General features: G+C 36.0%; 1 long non-coding RNA gene across 32 annotated transcripts in view; it reads left to right on the top strand.

Annotated features, from left to right (window-relative positions):
- LOC109675295 (uncharacterized) overlaps window positions 1-13,884 on the top strand; it is a 439,119-nt gene that overhangs the window by 38,966 nt on the left and 386,269 nt on the right. The window lies entirely within an intron of this gene.

The following is a 13,884-nucleotide window of genomic DNA, read 5'->3' as shown; positions in this document are numbered from 1 at the left end:
ATCATCCAGCCACTTTCTGGAGGATGGTGGTTGGAAGAAGTTGGTTGAGAACATGTGGAAACATGCCTTTTGAAGCATTTTGGTGATGGAGTTAAGGCAAACAAGAAGAGACTGAAAACTAAAAATGATAATAGAAAGAAACATGATTTTAGGTGTATGATTTGGCACTTGCACTTAACACACAGCTGAAACCCAGGAACAGGGACACCTCAGAAAGGAAGACTTTAACACATATACTAAAATGAAAACATTAAGGTTATGAAGAATTGGTTAGATGACTTAAGTCAATGAGGTTTTGTTATTGTGATATCATATCTGAATATTTTTATCAAGATTATAGAATTATAATTAAATGTTTAAATGTTCTAGAAGTTTGTCAAAATAACTCGTGCCTTAACAAACACCCCCTAATCTTTTATTTAATAAGGTAAATAGCAAATCCTTAATTTATGTGTTTTCATATTTTATGGCTCCATGGAAACTGAGGCAAGGAGATGGTGTGCCTTCTACAAAGTCAAAAGTAAATTGCTTTAAAATTCAGAAAAATTCCAGAATATACTAGACCAACTTCTAAAATTAAACTTGGTCTTTCTACCTAGAGAACTCCAAATATGGGGAATGGGCTCCTTCGAGGAAACCCCTTTGGGAAGGTGCTAATAAGTGGCCCAGCTATGATGGCAAACCAAATGTTAGCATTCAGTGACTTTATATAGCAAATGTTCATGGAATATAAAGTCTTTCCAGCTGATTTGGTGCCTTCCATTGCAGATAAGGAGGAGTGCATCCCATAGCTGTGTGTGTCTAGTTCCTAGAACAGTGGCTGGCACTTGGAACGTGTTCAATTCACATTTGTTGAACAAGTGAAAGTCACATCTAGATTCTCTGTCTCATTCTCTCTTGCTGGCTTTTACAATTGTGGATTAGTGTGTGTGTATATGAGGATTCCAAAATGATTTGCGATAGTTGTCAAATTGCACACGCTTAGATTTTCTATTTCAGAGCAATTTATGGCTCTTTCTAAGCAAAAATAAATTAGAAAGTGAAATGCTGAGTATATTTTCCTTTTGCTGAAATACAATTGAGTGCCTTTAATGGAGACCCTATTCTCCGTATGAGTGGGTGTCTTAGTCCATTTTTTGGTATAACATTTTTTGCTATAACAAAACAGATGAGACTGGGTAATTTATAGAGTAGAAGTTTATTTGGCTTCTCATTCTTGGGACTGAGAAGTCTAAGAGCACATCATCAGCATGTGTTTGACATCTGTTGAAGATTTTTCTGCTACATCCTAACATGGCGAGGGGCCTTATATGGGAAGGTGGTGCAAGCATGGTAATTTGGGTTTCTCTTTTTCTTGTAATGCCACCATCAGATCCCACTCTCACCAGTTCATATAATCCTAATGATCTTCCTAAGGCCTCACCTCCAAGTACTGTAATATGACATTTGGTTAAGTTTCCAACACATGAACCTTTGTGGAATACATTCAAACCATTTTCTTGCGGAACAAACAGCTCAGATTTTCTGATGTCTTAGAGGTCTGAGGACAGGAACAATGAATGAGCAATCACAAACCAAATATGTGTCATGAGAAAGTGTTTTACAAGCCAATAACTGGAAGACTTGAATGTGCTTATTAGAAACCTACTGATTAATTTGTCTTCCTTGGAGTCTAATATCACTGTAGGGAGTAGTTTTCAAGCATTATATCTTATCATAGTTCATGAAAGTATTTAAGAAAATGATGTGCCCCTCATTCCTTTATGAATTGAAATTTCAACTTACCCATCATAAATTTAAATAGCTGCATAGAATGTAATTTTCAGAATACTACCAATATTTGCATTTAAAAGTAAAATTATGTCACATTTTTACATATCCAATCTTATCAAAATATGCTAGTGTTTGAGTACTATCTTGCTCATTACAATAAAGTAACAAACCAGATATGGTGGTGCACAGTTGTAATCCCAGAATTTAGAAGGTTGAGGCTACATAGTGAGCCTTAGCTACATAGGAAAAACCTGTTCTCAAAAATCAAACAAACAGAGACGAAAGAAAAGAAGGTCCTAAACAAAATTCTGTTTTCATTTTTCCTGTGATAATAAACTTAATCATGCATACCCTAGTTTGATAATGTTTTAAAGTCATTTATTCATCATCCTGAATTTAATTAAAAAGTTCCTTTGACTTAACTGCTAAAATATTAAGCCATTTTAAAGTTATGAATCTAATTATCTTTCATGCAGAATTTATCAAAAGAACACAAATATAAATTTGGATAAACCATTAAATATTAAAAATAAAAAATTTGAATGTCTTAAGGAAATAGACAGATCCCATTTCTCTAATTAGTTTATAACTCTGTAGCTGAACATTGTTTGTTGCTCCAGTGAGGAAGGACCCAGAACCGACTTTAATCTCAATTTTTACTTTTATGAATGTATGTGCTAAGGAACTGTGGAAATGGGATTTTCTTATTATAACAATGTCACTACTTTTTGAATCTTTTCAAGTTATATGCCAACAGCCACTAGGTCATTTATCAGCAAAATCCATATTTAATGATTTGTCATCCACAGTTGTGATGTCTCCTCAATTTTATTAAAAGCAAAACATTTAGACATACTTGACTTGTAGGATATTACCCATCATTGAAGCTATTCATATTCTTAACATCCAACACCAAAATTTCAATATTTCCTCGTTTGTACCTCAGAAGTTTTTACACACAAAGATGAACGTATTTGTTCCTTTCGTGAAATAGGGACAGAGAGATTGTGAAAGAGGAATCAAGACAGCTGATTCTGAATGATGACTTACGTCAGTAAGAATGCAGGCAAAAAACCTTAGCAAAGGGTACATATGGTTGGCAGACTTGGAGACTTGCTTCCTCAAACTGACCATTTCCACACACTACTTTGGGAAAGTCCTCATGTGCCCTGTGGCTATTTGTGCTCCTATGTGAAGGCAACTGCATTAAGGTGTCAAGACAACTAAATTCAATTACAGACAGCTAGTAATAAAATAGCAGGTATTGGTTGGGTCTTTTATTCACATCAACAATCCATTATATTTAATGTGAGAACTTGAAGGATAAGGCACTTTCCACTTTCTTTATGAATGTCCCCTTGTGCCTCTTATAAGAAGCAAAATATTTTCAATGGGTCAATAGAATACATGGCAAATATAATACATATCCAAAGACATTATAGTTACAAGTTCAATAAATGTGCCATGAACACACTGGGATCATTGTGTGGCTCTAAATTAACAGCTCCATTTATAAGATGAAGACTGCTGTAAAATTGTATTTCCTATAGGAAAAGAATGATAAGATTCTATGAGTTCGGATATCAAAGCTGGAGTAAAATGGAATATGCTTTTACCTCCAGAGAGGTCTCATGGATACTGTGGCGTCTTACAGAAAAAGGAAACATGTCTAGATATTGAAATCATTTCATATTGAAGGGATAAAGAGAGATTAAATATAATTAAGCCTATATCACTATGTCTAATAATGATCCAGTGTTCTATAAAAAAGACAACCAGAAGTGAGTTTCTTCCCCAGTAATTTGCATTTGGCCCTGACACAATTCTTGGTACTCACCTTTGAATATGCATGGGTTCATTTCATCTCTCAGGTCCTCAGTTTGTTCATGTGTCAGATTTTAACCTTGTAGTTTGAACTGTTTCTACCAGGCTTTGATGCTGTTGAAATTTATGCTTCAAATGGTAATGAAAGTAAATTGTGGCTTTTGTTTTTAATCTCCATAGATTTCTATATTATTTTAAACTCAAACTCCTTCTTACAGGTCACTGTAGGGAAAATACAAGTGAAACCAACACTCTCTTCTCTTGGCTTAATAAATGCTCGATGATGGCTTGCTTCCCATGTTTATAAGTTGATTTAGATTGCAAGAATAAAAAACTTTATAATTTCTCTTAAATACAAATAAAAACAAAACATTTATAATTACTATCAGGGTTTGATATGGTGTAGGAGTAGATTGACTTAGATTTAGTTCTGATGGAGAGATAGGGGTGTGATGATCACATCTCAGTTGGAAGAATACTGGCTGCTTCCAGAGACAGTTCCTCTCCCTCCCCACTCTAATATCTCAAGGTGACATCCCAAAGGACTTCTCCCCTTCAGGCTTTGAGGAACTTCCTCATTTTAAGGGAATAAACAGATGTATACACGTTCTCCAAAAGACAGTGCTCCACTTTCAGGGGATGGTCATTTTAAATACAAGTATCTTTTCAAGAGTGTTTGAATATGGTTGATGTATTTCCTATACCAGAATGAAAACAGAATTTTTAAAGATGTTGAAATCACCATAGGAAGGGGTCTAAGGTAAAAAGGAGAAAAATAGAGGAGATGAAATGATTCAGGCTATAATACATATATACATGGAGATGTCACAAGGACAATGCTGGTATAGCTATCTTAAACAAACAAAAATGTCATTTCTAAAAATAAAATTGGAGAATAGAAGGGAAGAACAGGTCCTGTCTGGGGGGGTTGGTACCAGTGGGAAGGGGAAGATGTAGGGAAAGGGTGTGGGAGGGTGAATATGGTGTAAATACTGTGTACACATGTATGAAAATGGAAAAATGAGACCTGTTGAAACTATTTTGGGAATGGGGAATGGAGGATAAAGGAGAATGATGGAGGGAGTGAATTCAAGTATGATCTATTGATGGTGCCACAGTGTATCCCTAGCACAACAATAAAAAAAGAGTGTTTGCTAGCGTGCCTCTATGGCCTCGTAACAGAGTCTTCTGGAGAGGGCTTTGAATAAGGAGCAAGAAAAATCCAAATGGTCTGTTTCATTTGATGCACCTGCCATCGTTTCAGTGGAAAGACAGCACTGACATTAGAAACTACCCAGGAAGACACCTGTGGTTTCATCAGCATTATGGTGAACTCGGAACCTTGAAGTTGCTCTTAGAGTGACAACATCACCTTTAATGGCCATGATAGCAGATAAGGAAAGTTGGGGCAGTGGTTGGCCAAAAAACCCACTCTGATGTCTGAGAACACGGGGACTCCCAGAGATATGGGGGGAAACCATGTAGAGGATGCATCTTCCTTGACTATCAAGTCAGAGAGGTATTGCTTTTTTTGATGTTTTTGCTTTCTCTGTTAACATACAATAACTATACATATTAATGGGATTCCCTATGATATTTGCACATGCGCACACATCAGGTATTTATCATATCCATCTACTTTTCTTCCACTTGCACACCTTCTTTTCCTTCTCAGTCCCTAGGAACCAATATTCTACTTTTCAGCTGACTTTTCTTTTGTTTCCACATATGAGAGAGAACATGCCATACATGTCTTTTTGTATCTGTTTTATTTTGTTTAACAGTTCCATCCATTTTGCTGCAAATGACAAGGTATCATTTTTCTATGGCTGAATAATACTCCCTGTGTACATATACCATGTTTTCTGTACCCATTCATCTGTTTTCAGGCACCTAGACTAGTCTCATATCTTACCTATTGTGAACAGTGCCACAGTACATGTGGGCATGCAGGTACCTTTTGTATGCTAACTTCATTTCTTTGGAAATATATCCAGGAATGGGATTGCTGGATAATATGGTAGTACTGTTTTCACCTTTTTTTTTTTAAAGGAAACTCCACCCTGTTCTCCATAATGGCTATACCAATTTTCATTCCCAGCAACAGTGTGTAAGAGTTCTTTTTCAATCACACTCTCTGTAGCATTTCTTATTATTTTCTAACAGCTATTCTAACTAGGTAAGATATATCTTACTGTCTCCATCCTCATTTCAGTAGTTCAAGGATTTTAGAGTACTGAAATTCTGATTGTCCTCCCTACCTTCAGTGTGGCTCTATTAAGTATTTGATTCTACATTCTTTTGAATCTGAAATATTCCTTATCTTTCAGACTTGCATTTTTCTGATGGCTAGTGATTTTGAGCATTTTTTCATATATTTGTCAGTCATTTGTATGTCATCTTTTGAAAACTGCATACTCAGATCATTTGCCCACTTTTAAATCAGGTTAATTTTTATTGTTAAGTTGTTTTTCTTCATTATCTCTTTATTGTTATGCTGAGTGGGGATACATTGTGGCATTTACAAAAGTTCTTACAATGTATCAAATATGTCATACTTGAATTCACCCCTCCACCATTCTTCTTTATCCGCTTCTCCCCCCTTATTATTATATTTTTGAGCTTTTAATATATTCTGGATATTAATATTCAGTAAGATGAACAGGGTTTTGTTTCTTCACTCTGTTGATTGTTTCCTCTGCTGTGCAGATTTTTAAAATTTGATATAATCTCATTTATCAATATTTGCTTTTGTTTCCTGTGCCTTTGGGGCCCCAGCCATAAAATCATTATCTTGAAATATCTTGAAAATGTTCTACCTGCATTCCCTTATAGTTTCAGAGTGTCAGGGCTTACATTAAGGGCTATGATCCATTTTGAGTTGATTTTTATGCAGGATAAGAGGTAGAATTAAAGTTTCATCTATGTGAGGATATAGTTTTCCTCTCACAATTTGTTGAAGAGGCTGTCCTTTTTCCCATATGTTTTTGTTAACTTTGTTAAGAATTATTTAGCAGTAGACGGTGTTGGCTTATTTCTGAGTTCTTTATTCAATTCCCCTGGTGTTAAGCCAGTTCCACACTGTTTTTCTTACTATGGGTCTTTGGAATGTCTTCAAGTTTATATTGTGATACCTCCAACTTTGTTCTTTTTTTTCTCAGGATTGCTTTGGTTATTCAGAGTCTTTTGTGTTTCCATATGAATTTTAGGATTTTTTTTCTAGTTCTGTGAAGACTGTCATTGGGATTTTGATAGGAATGGTATAAAGTATACCCTTTGGGTAGTATGGACATTAACAATACTGATTCTTCCAAGACATAAACACGGGTTGACATTCTACTGTTTAGTGTCTTCTTAAATTTCTTTTACCAGTGTTTTGTAATTTTCATTGTAGTAGTTTTTCACTCCCTTATTCCTAAGTGTTTTATTTATGAGTGGGTTTGCTTTCACTGTTTTCCTTCTTGGGAAATTTGTTCTTGCCAAATAGAAAACCTGCTGATTTTTGCATGTTGATCCTGTATCCTGACACTTTTCAGTGTCCTGCAAATTTCAGTTTATCAATTTATCAGTTCTAACAGTATTTTTGTGGTCTTTAGTTTTTTCTAAGTATAAAATCATGTAATCTTCAAATAGGGATACTTTCCTATTTGCATGCCTTTTCTTTCTTCCTCTTGTCCAGTTGCTCTTGCTACAGTGTCTAGTACTACACTGAGTAAGAGTGGTTAAGAGTGGAAACTCTGTCTTTTTCCTTGTGTTAGAGGTTCATGTTGAATGGTTTTCCAGATTCAGTAGGAGATTGGCTCTGAGTTTGTTGTATATAGCTTTTATTATGTTGAAATATGAGTTCTTCCATAGTTACTTTATTCAGGGTTACTTTTTCTCTTTTTCCTGTTTTTGTCTTAAGTTCTGTTTTATCAGGTGTAAGTGTGCCTACTCATGCTTTAGGTTTCCATTTGCTTGAAATATAATTTTCCATCCTTTTACCTTCAGTCTGTATGAAGGTAAAAATGAGCTCCTTGTAAGTAGCATGTTATCAGGTCTTTCTTTAAAATCAATTTAGCTAGTCTTGTATCTTTTAATTAGAGAATTTGGTCAGTTTACATTCAGTTATTATTGAATGGTATGATTTTATGCCTGTCATTTTATTAATTTTCTTCTAGCTCTTTTGAATATTTATTTATTTATTTATATTCATTCATTCATATGTGCATACATTGTTTGGGTCATTTCTCCCCCTTATCCCTCCCCTTCCCTTCCCCCCGCCACCGTCACTTCCAGGCAGAACCTGTTCTGCCCTTTTCTCCAATTTTGTTGAAGAGAAGACATAAGCAATAATAAGAAAGACAAAGCGTTTTTGCTAGTTGAGATAAGGATAGCTATACAGAGAGATTCCGAGCATTGCTTCCAGGCACAAGTGTATTACAATGCAAACTGATTCATCTGTACCTGACCTCTTCACTACTTCCCAGTCACCTTCCCATATTGACCTCTGTCATTTTAAGGTGAGTCTATTAGCTCCTCTGCAGTGGGGACATCAAACACTTTCAAGTTTTAGGTTTCCTACTTATCCCCATACCTCCCATATGTGCTTTCCCCTTAGCGGGTGACCCAACTCCAACAAAACTGCTGTATTTACCTTAGATCTAAAGTCTGCATATGAGGGAGAACATATGATTTTTTGTCATCTGAGCCTGGCTAACCTTGCTCAGAATGAACTGAAGAACTGATGTTCTTCAGTTCCATCCATTTACTTGCAAATGATATGATTTCATTCTTTTTAATGGCTGAGTTTAGTTTTTTAAGTTCCCTATATATTCTGCTTATCTGTCCTTTGTCTGATGTGTAGCTGGCAAATATTTCTCCCACTCTGTGGGTGGTCTGTTCAGTTTAGAGACCATTTCTTTTGTTGTGCAGAAGCTTTTTAATTTGATGTAGCCCCATTTGTCCATCCTTTCTCTTAGTTGCTGAGCTGCTGGGGTTCTATTGAGGAAGTCTTTGCCTATACCCATTGCTTCCAGAGTATTCCCAGCTGTTTCCTGTACCAACTTCAGAGTTTCGGGTCTGATATTAAGGTCTTTGATCCATTTTGAGTTAATACTAGTACAGGGTGATAAACATGGATCTAGTTTTAGTTTTTTGCAGATGTATACCCACTTTCCCCAGCAACATTTGTTGAAGAGGCTGTCTTTTCTCCATCATATATTTTTAGTGCTTTTGTCAAAAATAAGTTGGGCATAGTTGTGTGGATTCATATCCTGATTTTCTGTTCTGTTCCATTGGTCTTCATGTCTGTTTTTGTGCCAGTACCATGCTGTTTTTATTGCTATTGCTTTGTAATATAGTTTGAAGTTGGGTATTGTGATACCTCCAGCATTGCTCTTTTTGCTGAGGATTGCCTTGGCTATTCGCGGTCTCTTGTGTTTCCAGATGAACTTTAGGGTAGATTTTTCAATCTCTGTGATGAAAGTCATTGGGATTTTGATGGGAATTGCATTAAATATGTAGATTGCTTTTGCTAGTATAGCCATTTTTACTATGTTGATTCTACAATCCATGAGCACAGGAGATCTTTCCACCTGCTGTAGTCTTCCTCGATCTTTCTTCAGGGGTTTATAGTTCTCCTTGTAGAGGTCATTCACATCCTTCGTTAAGTTTACTCCTAGGTATTTGATTTTTTTTTTGAGGTTATTGTAAATGGAATTGTTTTCATTTATTCTTTTCTTCTATTAATGTGCTCTATTACATTTATAGATTTGTGTATGTTGAACCATCCCTTCATTCCTGGGACGAAGCTGAATTGGTCATGGTGAATTGTCTTTCTTATGTGTTGTTGGATTCAGTTTGCCATTATTTTATTGAGGATTTTTGCATCGATGTTCATTAAGGAGATTGGCCTATAGTTCTCCTTTTTGGAGGTGTCTTTGCCTGGTTTTGGGATAAGTGTAATACTGGCTTCATAAAATGTGTTTGGCAGTTTTCCTTCCCTTTCTATTTTGTGGAACAGTTTAAGGAGGGTTGGTGTCAGTTCTTCTTTAAAGGTCTGATAGAATTCAGCAGAGAATCCATCAGGTCCTGGACTTTTCTTTTTGGGAGACTATTGCTGCTTCAATTTCTTTTTGTGTTATATATCTGTTCATTTTATTAATATACTCTTGGTTCAATTTTGGATGGTCATAATTATCTAGAATTTTGTCCATTTCTTCAGGATTTTCAAATTTATTAGAATATAGGTTCTCAAAGTAGACTCTGATGATTCCCTGGATTTCTGTGGTGTTTGTTGTTATTTCCCCTTTTGCATTTCTGATTTTACTAATTTGTGTTTTTTCTCTCCTCATTTTAGTCAGATTTGCCAGGGGTTTGTCAATCATTTTTATTTTCTCAAAAAACCAGCTCTTTGTTTCGTTGATTCTTTGTATTTTTTTTTTGTTTCTATGCCATTAATTTCGGCCCTTATTATTATTATTTCTCTCCATCTGCTTGTTTTGGAATTTGCTTGTTTTGTTTTTCTAGGAGTTTGAGATGTAACATTAGGTCATTGATTTGGGATCTTTCAATCTTTTTAATATATGCACTCATGGCTATAAATTTTTCTCTTAGGACTGCTTCTGCTGTGTCCCATAGGTTCTGGTAGGTTGTTTTTTCATTTTCATTAACTTCCAGGAACCTTTTAATATCCTCTTTTATTTCATTAATCACACCCTGATCATTGAGCAATGTGTTGTTTAACTTCCAATTGTTTGCATGTTTTCTACTGTTGTTTTTCTTGTTTAGTTCTAGTTTTAATGCATTGTGATCAGATAGAGTGCATGGGATTGTTTCTATATTCTTATATTTGCTGTGGCTGGCTTTGTGCCCTAAAATATGATCAATTTTGGAGAAAGTTCCATGGGTTTCTGAGAAGAATGTATATTGTGCAGAGTTGGATGAAATATTCTGTAGACATCATCTAGGTCCATTTGATCTATGGTGTGATTTAGCTCTAGAATTTTTTATTGATTTTCTGTTTGGATGACCTATCTATTGGTGATGGGGGCTATTAAAGTCTCCCACTACCACTCTGTTGGAGTCTATATATGGTTTTAGGTCCTTCAGAGTATGTTTGATGAAATTGGGTGCACTGACATTAGGTTCCTATAGGTTGATAATTGTTATTTCCTTTTGGTGTATTTCTCCTTTTATTAGTATGGAGTGTCCTATTTTATCTTGTTTGATCAATGTAAGTTTGAAGTCTACTACTCATGCCTGTTTTGGGGAGCCATTGGCTTGGTAAATCTTCTTTCAGCCTTTTACCCTAAGCCAGTGCTGTTTCTGTTGATGAAGTGGGTCTCCTGTAAACAACAGATTGTTAGGTCTTCCTTTTTAATCCAGTTTGCCAAATGGTGTCTTTTGATGGGGGAGTTAAGTCCATTAACATTTAGTGTTAATATTGATCGGTATGTGGTGATTCTGTCATTTAGTTGTCTTTGTTGTTAAGGGCTTGATTGTGAGCAGCTGAATCAATGTTACTCTCTGATTCTTTGTGTTTTCTTCTCCTGTGGTTAGGCACTGCCTGTCCTTTCATGGTTTTGTTTGCTTTCATTTTCTGTGTGCAGAATCCATTGAAGAATCTTTTGTAGTGCTGGCTTGGTAGTCATATGTTGTTTTAGTTTCTGCTTATCCTGGAAGACTTTTCTTGCTCCAGCTATTTTGAATGATAGTTTTGCTGGGTAGAGAATCCTTGGGTTGAAGTTATTTTCTTTTTATTTATTTATTTTAATTTTAATTTTTTTATTATTTATATGTGCATACAATGCTTGGGTCATTTCTGCCCCCTGCCCCCACCTCCTCCCTTACCACCCACTCTGCACCCTCCCTCCCCTCACCACCCCCTCAATACCTAGCAGAAACTATTTTGCCCTTATCTCTAATTTTGTTGTAGAGAGAGTATAAGCAATAATAGGAAGGAACAAGGGTTTTTACTGGTTGAGATAAGGATAGCTATACAGGGCATTGACTCACATTGATTTCCTGTACGTGTGTTACCTTCTAGGTTAATTCTTTTTGATCTCACCTTTTCTCTAGTTCCTGGTCCCCTTCTCCTATTGGCCTCAGTTGCTTTTAAGGTATCTGCTTTAGTTTCTCTGCGTTAAGGGCAACAAATGCTAGCTAATTTTTTAGGTGTCTTACCTATCCTCACCCCTCCCTTGGGTGCTCTCGCTTTTATCATGTGCTCAAAGTCCAATCCCCTTGTTGTGTTTGCCCTTGATCTAATGTCCGCATATGAGGGAGAACATACGATTTTTGGACTTTTGGGCCAGGCTAACCTCACTCAGAATGATGTTCTCCAATTCCATCCATTTACCAGCGAATGATAACATTTCGTTCTTCTTCATGGCTGCATAAAATTCCATTGTGTGTAGATACCACATTTTCTTAATCCATTCATCAGTGGTGGGGCATCTTGGCTGTTTCCATAACTTGGCTATTGTGAATAGTGCTGCAATAAACATGGATGTGCAGGTGCCTCTGGAGTAACCTTTGTCACAGTCTTTTGGGTATATCCCCAAGAGTGGTATTGCTGGATCAAATGGTAGATCAATGTCTAGCTTTTTAAGTAGCCTCCAAATTTTTTTTCCAGAGCGGTTGTACTAGTTTACATTCCCACCAGCAATGTAAGAGGGTTCCTTTTCCCCACATCCTCACCAACACCTGTTGTTGGTGTTCCTAATTATGGCTATTCTAACAGGGGTGAGGTGAAATCTTAGTGTGGTTTTAATTTGCATTTCCTTTATTGCTAGAGATGGTGAGCATTTTTTCATGTGTTTTTTGGCCATTTGAATTTCTTCTTTTGAGAAAATTCTCTTTAGTTCACTTGCCTATTTCTTTATTGGTTCATTAGTTTTGGGAGAATTTAGTTTTTTAAGTTCCCTATATATTCTGGTTATCAGTCCTTTGTCTGATGTATAGCTGGCAAATATTTTCTCCCACTCTGTGGGCATTCTCTTCAGTTTAGAGACCATTTCTTTTGATGAACAGAAGCTTTTAAGCTTTATGAGGTCCCATATCTTAGTTGCTGTGCTGCTGGGGTTTCATTGAGAAAGTTCTTACCTATACCTACTTATTCCAGAGTATTTCTTACTCTTTCCTGTATCAACTTTAGAGTTTGTGGTCTGATATTAAGGTCCTTGATCCATTTTGAGTTAATATTGGTGTAGGGTGATATACATGGATCTAGTTTCAGTTTTTTGCAGACTGCTAACCAGTTTTCCCAGCAGTTTTTGTTGAAGAGGCTGTCTTTTCTCCATCGTATATTTTTAGCACCTTTGTCAAAGACAAGTTGGTTATAGTTGTGTGGCTTCATATCTGGGTCCTCTATTCTGTTTCACTGGTCTTCATGTCTGTTTTTGTGCCAGTACCATGCTGTTTGTATTGTTATTGCTTTGTAATGTAGTTTGAAGTCAGGTATTGTGATACCTCCTGCATTGTTCTTTTGACTGAGTATTGCCTTGGCTATTCGTGGCCTCTTGTGTTTCCATATAAATTTAACGGTAGATTTTTCAATCTCTTTTATGAGTGTCATTGGAATTTTGATGGGATTTGCATTAAACATGTAGATTACTTTGGGGAGTATCGACATTTTTACTATGTTGATTCTACCAATCCATGAGCATAGGATATCTCTCCACTTTCTATAGTCTCCCTCAAACTCTTTCTTCAGAAGTGTATAGTTTTCCTTGTAGAGGTCATTCACATCTTTTGTTAGGTTTACACCTAGGTATTTGATTTTTTTTTGAGGCTATTGTAAATGGAATTGTTTTCATACATTCTTTTTCAGTTTTCTCATTGTTAGTGTATAGAAATGCTAATGATTTTTCTATGTTGATTTTATATCCTGCTACCTTGCTATAGCTATTGATGTCTAGAAGCTTCTGAGTAGTTTTTTGGGTCTTTAAGGTATAGGATCATGTTGTCTGCAAATAGGGATATTTTGACAGGTTCTTTACCTATTTGTATTCCTTTTATTCCTTCTTCTTGCCTAATTGCTCTGGCTAGGAATTCCAGTACTATGTTGAATAGGAGTGGAGATAGTGGGCATCCTTGTCTGGTTCCTGATTTTAGGGGGAATGGTTTCAGTTTTTCTCCATTAAGTATAATGCTGGCTGTAGGTTTGTCATATGTAGCTTTTATAATGTTGAGGTACTTTCCTTCTATTCCTAGTTTTCTTAGAGCTTTTATCATGAAATGGTGTTGGATCTTATCAAAGGCTTTTTCTGCATCTATTGAGATGATCAAGTGGTTTTTGTCTTT

The sequence above is a fragment of the Castor canadensis genome, chromosome 11, assembly GCF_047511655.1.
Source record: "Castor canadensis chromosome 11, mCasCan1.hap1v2, whole genome shotgun sequence".
Classification (NCBI taxonomy): domain Eukaryota; kingdom Metazoa; phylum Chordata; class Mammalia; order Rodentia; family Castoridae; genus Castor; species Castor canadensis.
Note: the sequence above shows the minus strand (reverse complement) of the source record. Positions and strands in the feature narration are given on the sequence as shown.